Source organism: Camelina sativa, chromosome 10, assembly GCF_030686135.1.
Source record: "Camelina sativa cultivar CO46 ecotype springtype chromosome 10, ASM3068613v1".
Lineage (NCBI taxonomy): Eukaryota > Viridiplantae > Streptophyta > Magnoliopsida > Brassicales > Brassicaceae > Camelina > Camelina sativa.
This window is the reverse complement of record NC_141889.1, coordinates 8,450,897-8,471,623: the sequence shown is the minus strand read 5'-3', so window position 1 is coordinate 8,471,623 and position 20,727 is coordinate 8,450,897. Positions and strand designations below refer to the sequence as shown.

The window sequence follows — 20,727 nt, the reverse complement described above, 5'->3', positions numbered from 1 at the left end:
AGTAGAAGGAGGAAAGAAGAAAGAGGCGACAAAGAACGAGGAAAACAAATGAAGAAAAAGGCCATTGGGCCATAATTAAACAAAAGGCCCGTTATACATATGGGTGTCGTCGGTTTAAAACAGTAAAACTAATTAGGGTAATATGTATATGTGTTGTTGTAAGAAAACAATCGTTTCTATTTGGAACCTTTCAGAAATTTCTTGTCGTCTCTCTCAATATTTTACAATGGAGAAGAACCGTAACCCTAATTCCTGGTCAGAGCTTCCTCTAGATCTCTTGAGCCTAGTTTTTAAACGCCTCAGTTTTGCTAATTTCTGTAAAAACGAAGATGCAACCAATATTGAAAAAACCTCTTTTCTTATTAAGAATCACTTAAACAATCTTACAAGATATGTTTAATCAGATTTACACACAGTCAACATGACTTGTCACTGACCAATTCTTAATCTAACCAAAACTTGTTAAGAACCCTAAAAGCTTATCCGCTTGGCTCCTACTTTTTCTATACGGCTCAAGAAAAACCTTAAGCCTCAATACCAATATATATATATAGATAGCTAACATATCACGTCGGCTAACCTACTTTCCTAATTTAAGATAACCCCAAATCTTCTTTATTTGATCCGATGATATCTTGCTAAACAATAAAGAAAACTCCAATATTCCAATTATAATTCGCCACATCATTCAACATCAGGTTCATTATTACCTGGGCACAACTTCTTCCAGTGTCTTACAAACTAACCTTGTTCCACCAAATGTCTTCATGCTTTCATTCTCCCCCTTTTTATCTGAATGTGCCAACTCAAGCTTCATGCTTTCAATCTCCCCCATTTTATTTGAATGTGACAACTCAAGCTCCAAATTTGAATACTACCAGAATCTTCCAAAAACATCCCCTTAGCCACATTCAGTTACAACATCATCAATATGCATACTCTCCCCCAGCGTGAGTGCACATTCTGATAAAAACAAGGATGAAGACATATAAGCAGGGAGACACAACAAGCTTCCTATCATGCCTTGTACCAAAAATAATCCTCAAGAGCTGTTATAATATCCTTAGGCTCAACCTTTGAAACACAACAATGTTGCAACACTTCTTGAAAATTCATTTCAACATGATGAGAGGTTTGCTCAACAACTGCAACTACAGCATAGTGATTCTTGTGACCTTGAAACTGTTTAGATATTGCTAAGACTCCTGGCGATTCATCATTCCAATCAACACTATTGGATCCGGTTGATTCAGTTGTGACTTTTTCTTGTATAGATTGTTCTGCAACACGCTTCTGTAGAACCTCAGGTTCAACCCCAACATTGTCTTCATTGATTATCTTCGAGAAATTGCAACATAGGTTGATTTCCTCAATTTCCTGGATTACTTGATTATATTGTCTTTCATTAGGTTCAGAAACCTTACTGTAAATATCCTTTTTAGCAACCCAAACTTTGCAACAGTGAGATGGGTCTATAAAACATTTCCTAGCCATCCAAAGTTCTCTAATCTTGTTCTTAAACTTATAACAAAAAGATCTGACATGCCCAGTTTTACCACAGTGAAAACACTCATAAATCCTACGTCCTCGCTTGGATTTAGTCCAACCTCTTCGCTTAGGTTGATGTTGTGTGTTCCTGGTTGGTACTACAGAGACCTTCTGTTGTACACCTTTTTCCAGAATACTTGACTCCGTTTCATGATTTGCATTGCTCTTAACAAAACTCACTGATTTATCACGAGACAACAGCTCAATAGTCTCCTCCTTATGGTAACCTAGACCTCTATGCTGAGACCCTATAATTCCCATTGACAAAATCTCATCCAGTTTTTTTCCACCATTGTTCAACATTCTGATCTTCTTGTGATTCTCATTCAACTCTCTTTCTAAGCTTGTCGATCTTTCCTTCTCCAAACCATACAAATCTTGCAGATTTCTCAGCTTCTTCTCAAACAACTCCTTTTCAGCAGGAGGAAGTTCCTCACCAATCAATACTTCAGGCTTCCTTTCTTCTAACATATTGACTTTGGCTTCCAATTTCAGTTTTTTCTTGACAAGAAACAACTTTTCATTACACAACTGAACCCAATTGTCATACAAAACACAGTAGCTCTCTTTTGAAATCGACTCTTCACCATCATCATCTGAGCTTTCATCAGCTATGTCATCACTCTTAGCACTATATGCAAAAAGATTCAGCATTCCTCCTTCTTTTTTCATCTACATCACTCTCTGATTCTGAATCACTAACTAACATATGCCTTATTATTTCTTTTCACCATGTTTGGACATTTAGATTTTAAATGTCCAATCCCTTTACATTCAAAGCACTTCATCTCCTTGCGCTTAACCATTGGACACTCAAGTTTGTAATGACCAAAACCACCACATTCAAGACATTGAATCTCTTTTCTCCGATCAGCTTTTTCTTTCTCAGATATATTTGGCCTAGAACAAGACCTCTCTGTAGCACTTTGATTCCAGCGAGCTAACCCTCGTCCATGTCCTTTTTCAACACGTTTGAGAGCTTTTCCAAAGTTTCTTGCCATCAAGGACATGCTATCTTTTATCTCTTGCAACTAATCACTCCTATCATCTGCCTTGAATGCAATTCCTTTACCATGAATTCACAGTTCTTCAGCAACTTCCATCTCCTCTGATTTTAGCATACCAACGAGATCCTCAAACTTCAAGGTGTCCGTGTTGCCAGATACCCTCATAACTGCTTTATGAGCTGCATACTTAGAAGGTAGACATCTAATTAATTTCTTAACCAGCTTGGTATTTTTATAGATCTTACCAAGATTCTTTGCTTCATTAGCAATAGCAGTCAATTTTGCACTAAACTGTGAAATTGACTCTTCTGGATCCATCCTTAAGACTTCAAATTGAGATGCAAGTTGGTCTAATCTTGTTCTTTTGACACTTGAGTTTCCTTCATGAGTCTTCTACAGAATGTCCCAAGCATCTTTAGCTGATTCACAACCTTGAACAAGCTTAAACTCATCATCATCAATAGCTTTAAAGATAGCATTAAGAGCCCTAGCATTGTATTTAGACAAGTTCTTTTCTTCCACTGTCCAGCGTGCCTTAGGTTTAGTGATCTTGTCACCAGCTTTGGTTTTCTCAAATGGAGCTCCCAACCTTCTTCAACAGCCGTCCAAGCATCCTCACCTAGATTAAGGATCAACTGAACCATACGGACCTTCCAACGACCATAACTTTGTTCATCCAAGATCACAGCCCTTTGAAGCATCATCAACTCATTACCCGACTGCATCATTATCCCAAGATCTCAACCTGTAGCGAGTATAGAGCTCTCGTCGGTTGACTCCCCTGATACCAATTGTAAAAACGAAGATGCAGCCAATATTGAAAAGAACCTCTTTTCTTATTAAGAATCACTTAAACAATCTTACAAGATATGTTTAATCAGATTTAAACACAATCAACACGACTTGTCACTGACCAATTCTTAATCTAACCAAACCTTGTTAAGAACCCTAAAAACTTATTCGCTTGGCTCCTATTTTTTCTATACGGCTCAAGAAAACCCTTAAGCCTCAATACCAATATATATAGATAGCTAACATATCACGTCGGCTAACCTACTTTCCTAATTTAAGATAACCTCAAATCTTCTTTATTTGATCCGATGATATCTTGCTAAACAATAAAGGAAACTCCAATATTCCAATTATAATTCGCCACATTATTCAACATCAGGTTCATTATTTCATGGGCACAACTTCTTCCAGTATCTTACAGACTAACCTTGTTCCACCAAATGTCTTCATGCTTTCAATTTCCAATGAGCTAAATCCGCGTGTTCGTCGTGGTACTCTGCTTCGAGACAAACCGTGCCCAAAAATCAGATCCCTTGGCTGATGCTCTTCCCTAAAGACAAAAACAACAACAAGAACAGTTCTTCATGCACGTTTTTCATTCCCTAGGACAAGTACAACCTTTACAAAATGCAAGATCTTGGTGTTGAATTTGCAAAGAGTGTTTGCAAGGCAACTTATGTAAGTTGGCTGCTTATGCAAGATACAAAAAATTCTAATCTATACATGTTGAATCCATTCACCCGCGAGAGGATCAATCTTCCTCCTGTGGAGTCACAACTCGGCATAGAAATTGAACGAACCACAGTTGACTGGTTTTGCTTTTCAAGCAGTAGCGTGTTCGTAGATTTGAGTGTAAGTACCCCAATGTTTTGGATTGACGAGGATTCCAAAGATTATATAGTTCTGTGGAAACTTCAAGACTGGTGTGTGGTTTTTGCCAAGAAAGGAGATAACTCGTGGAATCCGATTCCCAAAGCTTCAGATCCTTGTGACATTGTTTACAAGGATCACAAGCTTTACTTCCTAAGCAAAAAAGGTACTTTCAAAATCTTAGATTTTTCTGGAGTGAATGGAGAATGAAACTTTCAAGATAGTAGTAGTATGCTCCTGTACAGATGGATCTTATTCAATCTTTAGTCCTCCTCAACTAAGTAATTCATGGTGCCTTACTGAGACAAAACTTGTAGTCACAATAACAGGAAAAGTCCTCAAGGTTGAAAAACTGTGGAGTCCTAGCTCTGGAACCTGGTCCTTCCGGGTTCTCAAGATTTCTCCATCAGGGCTCTTTAATGATTATGAAGAAGCTAATTCCTTGCTTTACCAGGCAATGCTTTTGGATCTAGGCTATACTGTGCCTGCCAATGATATTGCGGGATTTAAGAAATATGAAATTTTTGATTCTTTGGGTGACGAGGCAATGCTAGGCATTACTATGCCCACCAATGACGACATTGAGAGATTCGATGCAAATTCATCAGGGATGTTTACGAAATATGAAATTGTTGATTCTTTGGGTGACGAGGCAATGCTTTTGGATCTAGGCATCACTGTAGCGGCCAATGACATTGAAGGATTCAATAAAAATTCAATCTATTTCAGTGGTGGTCATATTGAAAATAACACAATATTTCTCTTCAATCTCGACACACAGAAGATGGAGCGGTTGCACAAATTTGATTGTTCGTCGTCCCTTCAACTCTCTAGAGCTCGATGGTTCTTACCTAGTTTCACTCACAAGTGATTCATCTTAATTAGCTATATATATGTTTTCCTCTTCAATATGTTTTTTTTCTTTTCTTTTTTTGTTTTGATCAATATATAGTTTGTTTTACACTATTAATGTTTACGTGCTAGATTTAAGTCAAAAGTCAGGAATAACACTATGAGAAAAATACAAATCAAACTAGCAAAATGTGTGAGAGTAAGCTTTTTTCTTGGAATCGAACTAATGTTTTTTGGGATACAGATAAAGCTCTTTTTGACTTGAACATGAAGGTTTAGAACTTAGATATCTCTCTTTCTCTCTCTCTTAGTTTCTCAGTTACTACCATTATGTATAGTATAGTATATAGTCCCAGCCTTTAAATTACTGTCCTTTTTCTTTCATTGTAATATTCACCTTTATTAGTTGCTACTAATCAATCACACTAGTACAGTTATCTTTTGTGCAGGAGGAAGTTTTGTTCTTTGCTCTTTTGTTCAAACTCTAATGAATTTTTTTACGAATACAATATGTGTTGTGATTTGGTTAAATAAAAGTCCAATATAAGCTGTATTATTCAGTCCTTTCTTCTAATTCCAATGAATACAATTTTTAAATGAATTTTCCAATATACACTAACTCTATGGTCTGGTTCTCCTATATGATTAGTAGTATATCCCATCAAATTACAGAGTCTCTGATTCATATGCTTGAGAAAGAAGAAAAGCTGGGTCAAAATGTAAATGTATGACAAAGGGGTTGATTTAAAGGGCTATAAAGAATAGACCAGAAAAGCTCATATTTAATGGGGCTGTTCGTTTTGTTGCCGCAGATAGCTGCGGATGCGGCAGACGCAAGTATTGGTGTTCGTTTGGTTGTCGCAACTACCTGCGGTATGACGCTGCGTTTGCCGCTGCTCGCTGCGGTTAGAAAGTTTGATCGCCGGTTTAATACAGCGATTAGCGACTAAATAGTTGCGGCATATATGAAAAATGACAAAACTACCCTTGTTTGTTGAAGGATTTACAAAATAACCTTTAACCCTAATAAGAACACGAAGAAGACAATTCTCTCTTCGTCTTCTTCGTCATCTTCAATTCTGGTGAGTATGGTAAGCTCTCATGCTTCTTCTTCTCTATTTCACTCTTGATAGCTTAGTATAGCTTAGTATCGATCTCTCGTTGCTCATGAGTGCTTAGTCTCAATCTTTCTTCTTCGCCCAATTCAGTACCTCTTTCTCTCTCTGCTTCTTTGTTTCAATGTTGTAGATACAGAACTAGGGTATTAACAAGCAGAACCAATAGAAACTGAATCTGGGTTTTGTTTAAGCTATATTTAGCACCATATTTGGGATAAGAGTTTAGCAGTTTATTCGGATAAGAGTTCAGCAGTGTATTGTTGTTAGAGGAAAAAGGGTATAAAGTCAAGTGAAACAGGTTGATTTTTTGGTTTTGGTTTTCTTTGGTTACATACCTCAAATTTTAGGTCTGAAACATGTTCTGAAAACTTGAGAGCAAGATCTTTACATTGATATAAAGATAGTCTTCTGGGTCCATTTGGTTTGATGGGAAATTGATTCCAAAGTTGACTGTTGGCAGGGTTGTGTCATTCGGGTTATGTGTTGGGAATTTGGTCATAACTTTAAAACCGTAAGTCTAAATTAAGATCTGTTTTTTTCTGTGGCTTTGTATGTCTGTTGTGAATCTTTCCACTATGTTTTATAATTTTCTAGGTTGTTTTGGCACTCTGTTTGTCGTCTGCATCAAGACAGACGAATTTAGTAGCTTTATGGCTTCATTGTCTCTGTTTAAGTAATTTGGAAAGTGAAAAAGTTTCTTGTTTAACACTTTTTGTTTGGCTTTTGATGATTTCTCATGTATGCTGATATGTTTAACACTTGTTTAACACTTGTTTAACACTTGTTTGTTTGGCTTTTGATGATTTCTAAGGTTAAAACTCAAGTGTTTTGAGAAAGAAGATGTCTAAAGATGTAAGTGTTTTGGCTTTTATCTTAGTGTTTGGTTTGGATCTTAGTGGTTGTGGTTTCATATTTTTTTATGCATCGTTTTAGAGTTGGACAGAGATGAAACTCGATTATTCTTTCAACTTTATGCAGATGAGAGAAAAAAAAGAAATAGAACAAGTGTAGGAATGAATCAAACTGGGAAAGATACCATCATGAAGAAGTTTGAAGAGAAATTTAAGAGGGGATTTAACAAATGGATCCCTTATTTTAAGAATAAGTATGATTCGTGTAAGAAAAAGTACGCCACCTTTAGAACGTTAACTCATAATAGGCCTGAGGCTCGGTATGATGATATGGGATGGTTGGAGATGTCAGATGATTGGTGGAAGCAACGGATAGAGGTACTTGCTTGTGCTATATATGCTTGTTCTTTTGATCACAGTCTCTTCTTAATGTAGTTACTCTGCCTAAGTTTAGTAGTATATAACACTCCTTTGTTTATGCTTTATAGGAATGGCCTGCAGCAAGAAAATTTAGAAGCAAAATGATTGCTAATATGGATGTGTTTGAAGAAGAATTCCATTTGGTAGTAGTTACTGGAGCTGAAGGATGGAGTGCTCAAACTGGAGAAGCTAGTTTAAATTCTACAGTGGATGGAGATGATGATGATGAAGTTGATTCTGTTGACAAAGATATGCCAGCACCGGTAGAGAAACAGACTCAAACACAAACCCAAGTTGGAAGTTCAAGAGCAAAAAAAAGGCGTAGGGAGAAAGATATGGCTGTTGAAGCTGTTATAAAACGGACCGAAGCTCTTGAGAAGAAGAATAAAATAGCAGAATAGATGTTGGAGCGTGAGTATGCATCAAGTGTTGAGACTGTATTAGAGACACTTAATGGATTGCCTGGAATTATGAAGTGGTCTTCATTTTACAAAGCAGCAGTTCAGCATCTTATAGCAGATGAAGCAACCAGGCGGGGTTTTATAGCTTTTACTAGTGCTGAAGATAAGATTAGTTTTTTGGAGCTTATGACTAGAAGGAAACTTGATGATTTGTAGTGTTTATGAAGCAGATCATGACATTGCATGTGTTATAGTTTTGGTTTTGTTGTGTTATGAACGAGTTTTGGTTTTGGTTGTGTTATGAACGAGTTTTGGTTTTGGTTGTGTTATGAACATTGTGTTTGGCAATTAGTTTATTTATGGCAACTATTCTATGGTTTTGTAGATGATTAGAAGATGGATGTTGGGTGATGATGATGGTGATGATGATGATGAACTTGGTTTGATTGATTCACTTACTGCAGAGAGGTTAAGTCATAGAACAGATCGAGGAGCAGGATGGTGCCATGTCCAACAACTTATGCATGGATCAGATACACAATGTTATGACATTCTTTGAATGAACCAAAGAACTTTTGAGGCTTTATGTAAGATGCTAGCTACACGATATGGATTACTAGAGTCTGAAAATTTCTACATTGAGGAATCTGTTGCCATGTTTCTTGAGGTCGTTGGTCAGGATAAAACTATCCGAGATATAGCTGCAAGATATCAGCGGTCATTGGATACAGTGAAAAGAAAGGTTGATGATGTTTTGAGTGCTCTCATCAAGTTTGCAGCAGATACACTAAAGCCACAAGAAGGTGAATTTACCAGAGTAAACCCTGTTTTGAGCAATGATGATCGATATTGGCCATTTTTTAAAGATTGTGTTGGAGCACTTGATGGAACTCATATCCCGGTTCGTCCTCCAAGTCGATCTGCAGAAGCATATAAAGGTAGAAAGCAAGAACCTACAATAAATGTTTTTGCTATATGTAACTTCGATATGAAGTTCACATACGCATATGTCGGTGTACCTGGTAGAGCACATGATACAAAGGTCTTGACTCATTGTGCGAGGTATGGACCTTTTTTCCCACATCCGCCTAGTGGGAAGTACTATCTTGTTGACTCTCGGTATCCCACAAGGACAGGGTATCTTGGTCCACATCGTGGTTTGCGATATGATCTTGGTCAATTTGCTAGAGGATGACCACCAGTAAGTGCACGAGAGTTGTTCAACAGAAAGCATTCAGGTATGCGATCTGTGATTGAGAGGACATTTGGAGTGTGGAAAGCAAAATGGAGGATTTTGGATCGTAAGCATCCAAAATATGGTCTCACTAAGTGGATTAAACTCGTAACGGCAACGATGACACTACACAACTTCATACGGGATTCACATAGGGAAGATCATGATTTTGTACATTGGCAAAGTACAGAAGCATATCATGGTGATGAAGGAGAAGAGGAAGAAGGAGAAGGAGAAGGAGAAGAAGAAGAAGAATAAGAAGAAGAAGAAGAAGAACAACATATTGCATATGAGCCGACTGGTGATAGAGCGATGGAAGCTCTGCGTAAAAACATCACGAATGAATATGGTCAAGGCCGTTTACCTTATTAGAAATTTTTACTATATATGTTGTTATAACTATATATCTAACTGAAAATTATTACCAGCTAAAATAAAAAATATTTTCTGGTTGTAAAAGATTTAAATTACATTTAAAATATAATGATACAAATTTATAAAAATAAAATAAGAATTGAGTGTAAAATTGCCACAGCGTCAGCAAAACGAACACAAAACCTGCGGTTGCGGTAGCGACAGCGGCAGCGTTAACAAAACGAACAATATATGTGCGGCAGCGGCAGCGTCAGCGGCAGAGATAGCGGCGATGAAACGAACAACAACCTGCGGTAATGTTAGACGCTGTCGCTGCCACTACCGCTACCGCTGCCGTCTGCGACGACGAAACAAACAGGGCCAATATACCAAAAAAAAGGTCATATCTTATATAGAAGGTTTTCCTCAACTTCTTCTAAAAATATGACACCTGACTAATTATATAGCTGATACATGTTCTCATTCCACTTTAATAAAACTTTTGTTTTTAACCACTCAACAGGCTTTTGACTTTGTAAAAGGCCCATTATTAGTCTACCTTAACTCTATTTATTGCCCTTACACAAATTAGTCAAAATACAGGCCCATCAAAATATATTGTCAGCACCTAAAACCAAACGGCAAAAACGATGGCAGTTCACCTGATCTCATCTTCTCACTTCTTCACCATCGTACCAGTAGCCTTAGTGCTTTTGTACTCATCTTCCCACCTCCGAAGTTTCTTTCTCCATCGAGCCATTGAGATTTCATTTCCGTTTATCAGCTACAGGCTAAAGAACGCTCAATCAGTCAAGCCGCTACACACAGGGGTCGACGAAGGGACCATCAATGTTTATCTTTCTAACAGGTTTGTTTCAAAATCCGATTGGGTCTCATCACTTCTTACGCTTCATTTCCATTAATTCTCAAATTTAGCATCATCTCCGTTTTCCTCCTATGGTATATTTTAAAAATCTCCTAAACTTTTCCAAATTTGGTTTAATTATCTTCCACTACCATTAAATTCTAATCCATAGGATCCTCACCAGCTATTCAAAATTAATTTATTATTAATTATACTATTTATTTTAAAATGATTAGAAATAGAGACGATTTATAGAAGAAAAATATGTATATTAATTTTGACACATTTCTATTTTCATGAATAATTATAAAAAAAAATTGGTTAGACTTAGAGTGCAAGATATATGTTTTGTGATTTAGTTTTAATAAATTAATTTAAAATTGACTTATCATACTATAAAATTATTTGTTGTTAACTATTACTTTTAGATATGAAAATAAAATTAATATATAGGACAACCTAGTTTATCAATCAACGTAAGGTATTACACTTTTTTTTTCTTAGAATACTTATCAGTTTTTTTTCCAAAAAAACCAAACTATAAATAAATTAATTTATCATAACTATTTAACGAACATACAAAAATTAATTAACTTTGCTGTAACTAATTATCCTATTACTATAAAATGGTTTCATACATTTCAAAGTAAAAACTGAAACCAAATTGATTTATGATAGACTAATTTAGTATCAAAGATTTTCTAATATATAAAAACTTCACATTATATTCAATAATCATATATATTGTATTAAAGATACCACTCAAAAATTGTATTTAATAGTAGTTTATAAGTTACATTTTGATTGTGTTTAAATTATATGTACTAAAAAAACATAATGATATCATAACAGAATTGCTTTATCATCCTATAATATAACAGGAAACAATAATTTCAAAATTTAATTTATTGTTAATCGTAATATTTATATTAAAATGATTAGAAATAGAAACAATATATAGAAAACAAAAACTATATTAAATTTCACACACTTTAATTTTCATGAGTTTTTATTAAAATTGGTTAAACTTATAGTATAAGATATTTGTTTTGTGATATTGTTTTAATAAATTATTTTAAAATTGACTTATCATATATAAAACTATTTTTTTGGAAACTTTTACTTTTAGATGATGACAATAAAATTAAGATATAGGACAACATAAAATTATCTATCAAAAAATTTAGGCAAGATCTTACACTTTTCTTTCTAGACTACTTATCTGTTTTTTATTTTCCAAAAAAATATAAAAAATATATAATAAATATAAAAAATATAATTTATCATATTTAACGAAAATACCATATATAGTTGACTTTGCTATAAGTAATTGTCTTATTACTATTATTACTATAGTAACATACTGTTTAAATAATTTCAACAAGACATTGTAATCAAAAATATTTAATAATATTTACTTTAACTTTCCTCTTTTTCATGACCATTCTATAAAACACTATATAACATATATAAATTATAAATTGTAGTTGAACCGTAGTATTATGAATATCATTTTTTAAGACATATATTAACAATTACATCTGTACATTTCATATATAATTGAATAAAAACTTCGTTTTATATTTTAAATTAATAATGCATACATAAACCACGGATCGCGTGGTCTACTTTCGAGTATATAATATTGGAGATGTACTTATTCTTCAAACGTGTTAAGTTTGTAAAATCTTTTTTCCGCCGCTCTCAGCATTATCATGGAGAAGAACCCTAACCCTAATACCTGGTCGGAGCTTCCTCTAGATCTCTTGAACTTAGTTTTGGAACGCCTCCGATTTGCTGATTTTAAACGAGTTAAATCGGTGTGTTCGTCTTGGTACTCTGCTTCGACCGTGACAAAAAATCAGGTCCCTTTGCTGATTCTCTTCCCCGAAGACAATAACAAGAACAACAACTCATTCACGTTGTTCAATCCCGAGGAAAAAGACAGACTATACAAAACGCAAGATCTTGGTGTGGAATTTGCAAAGAGTGTTTGTATTGCAACCTATGGAAGTTGGCTCCTTATGAAAGATCCTCTGTATAATCTATACGTTTTGAATCTATTCACTCGCGAGAAGATCAATCTTCCTCCAGTGGAGTCACAGCTTGGCATGGTAAAGGTTGAACGAACCATAGCTGATTGGTTTCACATTTCACACGACATACACGACGAAGCAAGCAAGTACAAAGGTATAAATATACGCTCCCCTGTGTTTTGGATTGACGAGGAAACCAAGGATTATATAGTTCTATGGGCACTTGAAAAATTGTGTGTGGTTTCTGCCAAGAATTGTGTGTGGAATCAAATTCCCGAAAGTTCAGATTTCGGTGACATGGTTTACAAGGATCACAAGCTTTACATCTCGAGGGACACTGGTACTTTCCAAATCTTAGATTTTTTTCTGGAGTAATGATGGGCAACGACAAAACTTTCAAGGTGGTAAGCTTATTGCATAAATCAAGTTTTCGTCCTCTTCAGTTAAGTAATCTAGGGCGTCGTCTTCAATTCAGTAAACCATGGTACATTAGTTACCCGAAACTTGTAGTTACAGTAACAAGAAAAGTCCTCAAGGTTGAAAAATTTTGGATACCTACCTCTAGAACCTGGTCCTTCCGGGTTTTCATGATTTCTTCATCAGGGTTGCTTAAGAAATGTAAAAAAGTTGATTCTTTGGGTGAAGAGGCAATGCTTTTGGATCTAGGCATCACTGTCCCCGCCAATGACATTGAGGGATTCTATAAAAACTCCATCTATTTTAGTGGTAGTCATAAAAAGAACGCAAGTGCTATATTTATCTTTAATCTCGAGACACAGAAGATGGAGCTACTGCACAAATTTGATTGTTCGTCCCTTCAACTCTCTAGAGCTCGATGGTTCTTACCTAGTTTCACTCACACATGATTGATCTTAGCTATGTTTTTTTTTTCTTTTCTTTTTGGTTTTAATCAGTATGTTATTTTACACTATCAGTATGTTGCTTTAAAGTAAGCTTTTGCTGTGGAATCTAAATAGTTTCTATTGGGATAAAGATAAAGTTCTTTTGAAAGTTTATTTTTTCGTGATTAGGGTTTTGAGATAATGGGTTCTGATCTACTGGAAAGGGGAACATCTTTGAATTATTTCAGAATAATCTTTCATAGCGAATTTTGTAGAGACTACTTGAAAATAAAAATAAAAGTTTGTTTACAGAATTAGTTTCAAGAGTCCATGAGAAAATGAAAGAGTCTAGCTATGTATGAACAACTTGACATTGCCCTATTGTGACGATCTTTGTATTTTTCTGTTAGAAATTTGAGATGATCTTTTCTCATTAGCTGCCAGCACAAGCATCCACTGATGAAACAAAAATCCTAGATCATTTTAGCAGCACAAATGCTTACCGAACATCAAAGACCTCACCACCTTTGTGTATAGAAGGTTTGATTTACTAGAGCTTCACACATTTTGGAGATTGGTTATTGGAATCCAATGACTCGCACAATATTCAAAGAAAAGCTAGCATTTTATATTAAACCAAAGGCCATCATTATATGTTTCTGTAGAGTCTTAAAATCTTTAGTTTGCAAAAAGTGTAAAATAACAACTAATTATTATTCAGAACCAACCCGAAACATGAATCCATGTTTCTCTACTGATCATTATCCTTTTGTGGTAGATATTTTTTTTCCACAAGGATTCAAGCCATAGGGAGTCTTTAGAACGACAAACAAGAATCATACAAATCTACCTCACGACGAATGGCTCTACACATTCTTGGCAAGTACGTTTACTTGATGTTTCTTTCTTGACTGAACAAGCTAAATGCATACGGATAACTGTAGAGTGGGCCGAAGAAAGAAGCCCATATTTGACAGCAAAAACGAGCCTATAAAGAGATTTCCCCTGTTTCTCTAATTTTCCATGGAGAAGAAACATAACCCTAATTCTCATACGTCCCATTCCTGGTCGGAGCTTCCTCTTGATTTCGGTGTTTGAACGTCTCAGCGTCGCTAATTTCCAACGATCAAAATCGGTCTGTTCGTCTTGGTACTCTGTTTCGAGACACTCCGTGCCCAAAAACTAGATCCATTGGTCGATTCTCTTCCCTGAAGACTACACCAACAACAACCACAACAAAAACAATGACAACCACTATTCATGCACGTTGTACAATCCCGATGAAAAAGACAAGCTTTACAAAACGCAAGATCTTGGTGTTGAGTTTGCAAAAAGCGTTTGTAAGGCAACCTATGGAAGCTGGCTCCTAATGAAAGATCCTCTGAATAAGCTCTACATTGTGAACATCTTTATTATTATGGAAAGATTATGAGTTAAACAGTAACTACAAGAAAACACGGTTTTTCCAACTACAATCGGCGACTAAATGCGTAGTCGTTAAATTTAGCGATAAATTACCCACTACTTAGCGACTATTTTGCGACTAACCATATATAGTCGTGTATTAGTCGCTAATTTGCGACAAAAATATTGAGTCGCTAAATTAGTCGCTAAAGGGCGACTAAAAAACGACGAAGTAAGGAAGTTGTGAATGTTGTCGCAAAATAGTTGCTAATTTAGCGACTAATTGTGTAGTTGCTTGTGTTGTCGTAAATTTGGTGACTATTTTGCGACATTTGCGGCAGGTCGCAAAATAGTCGCTAATTTAGCGACTGATTGTGTAGTTGCTTGTGTTGTCGTAAATTTGGCAACTATTTAAGTGCAAGTGGTATGACCCTGTTATTGGTAGAGCCACCCGCATAAGTAATGGTGGCGTTGTAGACGTTCTTTCATCCAGAAAGTACAATTAATACGAACCATTTATTCTAGGTATGTATATAATTGTCCACATTAATTATATATTGTCACTATCACCTTCATATATAATATGTGTAACCTTTACACGTTGATTGCAAAACAACATCTCAAGCCCATCAAGTTTGTTATATTTCGTACCCATACATAAAGAAACCGAAGCATTTGTGGCTCAATGTTCTAAAAGTAAATCTGAAGAGAAATATTTCTGGAGAACTTACTTTTTTGCAAACAGAAACTGATGATGTTATATTGATGACTACAATTGAAGATGTCGTAGTAGACAATTTGGAAAGGGGAGACCCAATAAATCTGGATTATGATGTTGCAGACGCGGAACCTGAAGATGAATTTATGTGTAATTTATCTCTTCGGATGATGAAGAAGAAGACGACGAAGAACCCTAATAATTATATATATAAAAACTATGTAATAGATAAACTATGTAATATAGTCTTAGTTTTTTAAGCTATGTAATATAAATTATGTACTTTAATTTATATGTAAACAATGTGAAACTATAAACTATGTCAAACTATTAGCTGAATTGTTAAAAAAAAATTAAAAAAATATTAACATTGGGGTTACTTGAACCTAAAGAGACTAACTATAGTACATTAACCATCTGAGCCATTAACTCTTTTGTGATTAAGTCAACAACGTATACTTTATATTGACTAACGCAATAAAATATAATTGGATCATATGCTGTTGGGCCCTAAACCATCCGCAGCCCAACAATCTAAACCTAAAACCCAATTCTTTTTAACAAAACCTAAACCTAATTCAGAAAACCTAAACCTAAGCCGACTCTCTTCTTCTCCTTTGCAATCTCTCTTCTTCTTCGATTAAACCTAAGCCGACTGATCAAAGTTTCTTCTTCTTCTTAGTTTCAATCTCTCTTCTTCTTTTTAGTTTCGTTCTTCTTCGAGTCAATCTCTTCTTCTATCTCCTTCTTTGAAATCTCCGAACCACTTGATGTCTTCGACGGTTAAGAAAACAAAAAGAGAAAGGTTGCACCCAACCTTTCTCAGAGAGCGACACCATCTAACCCATCCGCAGCCGTTCATCTCACCAACCCTCAGAGAGCCAGACCATCTAACCCATCCACAGCCGTTCATCGAACCAAACCTCTACCATCGCAGTATAATTCCACCCCGACTGCTCGAATTCCTCCGCCGTTCACGCCGTCGGAGGAAGAACGTGTTATCCCCCAACAACTACGAGCACCCCATTTCCGGAACTTCCCACCGCCACAGACGCTTTTCCAGAGCTCCGGCAACCGAGTTCCTGATCTGCCTGTTCCGTCGCCTGATGTTCAGAACAATCCACTGATATGTCTATATTTTGTCTCTCCTTAGCATATATTTATTATGCATTTAGCTAGGATAACACATTGTTTTGCTTCATTTTCTAGTCCTTTCTATACACTTTGCATGTTTAGGTAGTTCTTGCATCATTATTGCATACATTGTGCATTTTGGAGTATTTCAGCTATCTAGGAGACGTCGGGAACACAGCGCTCGACCCATCCGCTGCGCAACACTCCGGGAAGCGTCAACCGAGCCATCCGTTCGAGCCATTCCACTCGAGTGGGATTTAGCTTTCAACGTCTTCATCAAAGTTGTAGGGAATTGAGTTATCTTTCCAACGCCGTTTATTTCAAACCAATCGGAAGTGTGGTTCAAGAGTTATCATTGTTTTAGTGGATGTGTATACACCACGCTCGAGCCATGCTCCCTCGCCACGCACTCCAGCTTGTCTGATCGAGCCATGCTCCCTCGCCATGCACTCCAGCTTGTCTGATCGAGCCATGCTCCCTCGCCACGCACTCCAGCTTGTCTGATCGAGCCATGCTCCCTCGCCACGCACTCCAGCTTGTCTGATCGACTATTTAACGACTATTTAACGACTATTTAGCGACTATTACCACAGTGGCCGTTGGCCTGTTTTCTTATAGTGGTACAAGTCACAAAAAAAATACATACGGAGATAGGATTAAGTCTGTACGATTCCCTGTTTTACGGATTGACAAGAAAACCAAAAATTACCTAGTCATATGGGGATTTGGATTTTGGTGTGTGGTTTATTCCAAGAAAGGAGATACCTCGTGGAATAAGATCCTGGAAACTTCATTTTGTTTCAACATGGTTTACAGGGATCACAAGCTTTACTTCCTTAACTTCCATGATGAATTCAAAATCTTTGATTTTTCTGGTGAGGTTCCACAACAAACCTTTCAGTGTTTGGTTTATGTGGACAAATGGCCTCGGCATCCGGATAACAATTGGCACAGTAATGTCACAATACTTGTAGTCACATTGACAGGAAAAGTCCTCAAGGTTGAACAAATGTTGGTAGAGAATTCTAGAATCTGGTCCCTTCGGGTTTTCGAGGTTTATTCATTAGACCTCCAGAAGAAAAAAGAACGGCGGATCCATTCTCTGGGAGATGAGTCGATTCTTTTAGATCAAGGCATCTGTAACCACCGTACCGTCACAAAAGACGGGACAACGTGTAATTCATCTGGTCTAGCCAAAAACGTTTCTTTCTTTAAAATTCACCAATAAACAAACTTCAAACTGCAACTCTTGAACTTAATTACTAACCTGGGAAAAGGGAAATAAGGGGGTGAGTAAACAAGTTTACTCAGTGAGGAGATCAAACTCTGCCCACTGGACATACAGTAATCACGTTCCAAATATAATCACAATCATTACTTAGCATTGATTCAGAATGTTTATCAATCAAACAAACGTCTTATTTTTAATCAATAACTTCGATATTATTTTATGTACTTTCGTGGCAACTACCACATTAAAACATTTCTGTTTTCTTTATATTATTTGAGAAGTTTTACATTCCTTATAGGTTTGGCCATTAACAGTTTTTCTGGCTCTCAAACCCCATTCTTAGAAGACCACGACCAATAGCTCGATTCTTCCCATACTGCTCGTCAGCGGTTTATGACCTGCAATGAACCCGTCGGTCCATTACAGTCCAACATCCTCAAGTATATTTTCCTTTCTCATTTTCATTTCCATATACTATCATAATTATATTTATAATATAATATGTTAATTCATAACAACAAATTATGTTACTAATGTGATACACATATATCATGTAACTAGCAACATATTTTAATGTAACACCCGTACCGTCACAAAAGACGGGACAACGTGTAATCCATCCGGTCTGGACAAAAACATTTCTTTCTTTAAAATTTACCAACGAACAAACTTCAAACTGCAGCTCTTGAACTTAATTACTAACATGGGAAAAGGGAAATAAGGGGGTGAGTAAACAAGTTTACTCAGTGAGGAGATCAAACTCTGCCCACTGGACATACAGTAATCACGTTCCAAATATAATCACAATCATTACTTAGCATAGATTCAGAATGTTTATCAATCAAACAAACGTCTTATTTTTAATCAATAACTTCGATATTATTTTATGTACTATTATGGCAACTACCACATTAAAACATTTCTGTTTTCTTTATATTATTTGAGAAGTTTTACATTCCTTATAGGTTTGGCCATTAACACTTTTTCTGGCTCCCAAACCCCATTCTTAGAAGACCACGGCCAATAACTCGATTCTTCCCATACTGCTCGTCAGCGGTTTATGACCTGCAATGAATTCGTCGGTCCATTACAGTCCAACATCCTCAAGTATCTTTTCCTTTCTCATTTTCATTTTCATATACGTTCATAATTATATTTATAATATAATATGTTAATTCATAACAACAAATTATGTTACTAATGTGATACACATATATCATGTTACTAGCAACCTATTTTACCATGCACACAAACACACACAAACACTTTCAATCAAAAAACAATTCTTGAGTCTATACTCAGCAACTATCGAAGAGTACATAAGGAAAGACGTTATTGCATATCCGCAAATACCACCATCACCTTAGCCAAAAGGGTCAAATCCACGGTTTAGAAATAGCAACAACGCAAATCCGGTTCATCAACAATTCTCAGTCTGCAACAGTTTAGACCGGTCCAATATTATTTCCCAATAATGTAAAAAAACAATAACCATGATGTAACCCATTAAACCAACCCAAACCAAAGTCTCTAACTTATACTTATAGTGTTTCCTTTAATTAAATTAATTAGACCAAGATCTAATAATTTAATACACCACAATTTAACTCCATGGGCACATGCACATGATCGACTTCAGTTCAATAATCAAAGCCCAAATCACCTAAACGCACAACACCATAATCCCACACGTGACCTTTAACGACCCAAGCCAATACATATCACGACAACTAATCTCGGTTCTTAACTTTATTACAAAATTAGAATCCTCGGTTTACTTGGTTATAGTCCGTGGTTTAATAATCGAAACAACACACAACAACGTCACAAGTGAAGCTTGCCGTTTACCTTTTAGCCGCGTTACACATGACGGATCTGCTCCACGATGGCTCAACGTGACAGTTCAGCTCACGGTGGTCACTTCCTCATGGCTATAATGGCCTCGACGATGGGCTACGGCTGCTCCGGTGTCAGCGGGTGACATCTCCGGTGAAAGACGGTGGTGATCGCTGGTGACCGACGGGAACGATGGAGACCAACCAGAACAATAGACATTTATCCACGCTTCTCCTCCACGAGACTCACGGGAACAGTAGAGGACCACGACGACCTACAACAATCTCACTCTTATTGACTTAGGGTTTTGCTCAAGATCTCTTCCCTTTTGTAAAAACAGCGACGGCGATAGATGCGTATACATACCTATGTATCCACGAGTACACACACAATACACATATAACCTTCTCGTTTTCTTGTTTTGATCAACTTAGGTCTTAAGGGCTAAACTTAATAACAAAATAAACTGGCCCAATTAGAATTAAGAAATCGGGGTGTTACAGCATCACTGTGCTAGCCAATGACATTGATGGATTCGTTAGGAATACAATATATTTCAGTGATCCATTCTATTTCAGAAATCATATGTTTACCTTCAATCTTGAGACACAGAAGACGGAGCTGCTGCACACATTTGATGTTTCTTCCTTTGAGTTCTCTAGCGCTCAATGGTTTGTACCTCGTTTCATGCTTACATGATGTTGTTGTTCTCAACTATGTTTTTTTTTTTTAATGCAATATGATTTTGTTTTTTTTTTTTTTTTGGTTTCAATCAATTTTGTTATTTTACTCTAACTAGTTAATGATGATCACATACTAGTGTTTTAGAAACAAAGAAGTTAAAAGTGTATATACAGAGGACAAAATTACTAACCAAACTAGCAATATGTGTAGAAGAATTAGTGATGTGAGATTTTGCTGTGGACTTATTGGATTAAAATTAAGTAGTTCTTTTGAAAAATAAATTGGACTTTTGCTTAAGGGTTTGAGATAATGGGATCTGATGAGCTATATAGTTAGACTTTTCCTGTTGTTACAATAACAGGAAAGTCCTCAAGGATGAAAAAATGTGGAGAACGTGATTTAGAACATGGTCCTGACTCCTTCCGGGTTTTCAAGCTTTATTCATCAGGTTTCTTGAAGAAACCAAAACTGATCAAAGTTTTTGGGCGACAGAGTCCATCCTTCTGGATCAAGGCATCAAGGTGCTCGTC

The 20,727-nt window shown here is 36.3% G+C and overlaps 5 pseudogenes across 1 annotated transcript; all 5 read left to right on the top strand.

The window, feature by feature from the left end:
- Positions 1-226: 226 nt before the first annotated feature.
- Positions 227-5,088, top strand: LOC104720197 (putative F-box protein At4g22165 pseudogene; annotated as a pseudogene).
- A 1,916-nt stretch (positions 5,089-7,004) lies between these two features.
- Positions 7,005-9,465, top strand: LOC147935898 (uncharacterized; annotated as a pseudogene).
- Positions 7,117-8,151, top strand: LOC147935899 (uncharacterized; annotated as a pseudogene).
- Positions 9,466-10,066: 601 nt separating the features above from the next.
- On the top strand, positions 10,067-13,359 carry LOC104718096 (putative F-box protein At4g22165; annotated as a pseudogene). Its single transcript, XR_015568982.1, has 2 exons — positions 10,067-10,315; positions 12,021-13,359. The product of XR_015568982.1 is annotated as a putative F-box protein At4g22165 (transcript).
- Positions 13,360-14,213: 854 nt separating this feature from the next.
- On the top strand, positions 14,214-20,212 carry LOC109126815 (putative F-box protein At4g22170; annotated as a pseudogene).
- Positions 20,213-20,727: the final 515 nt, after the last annotated feature.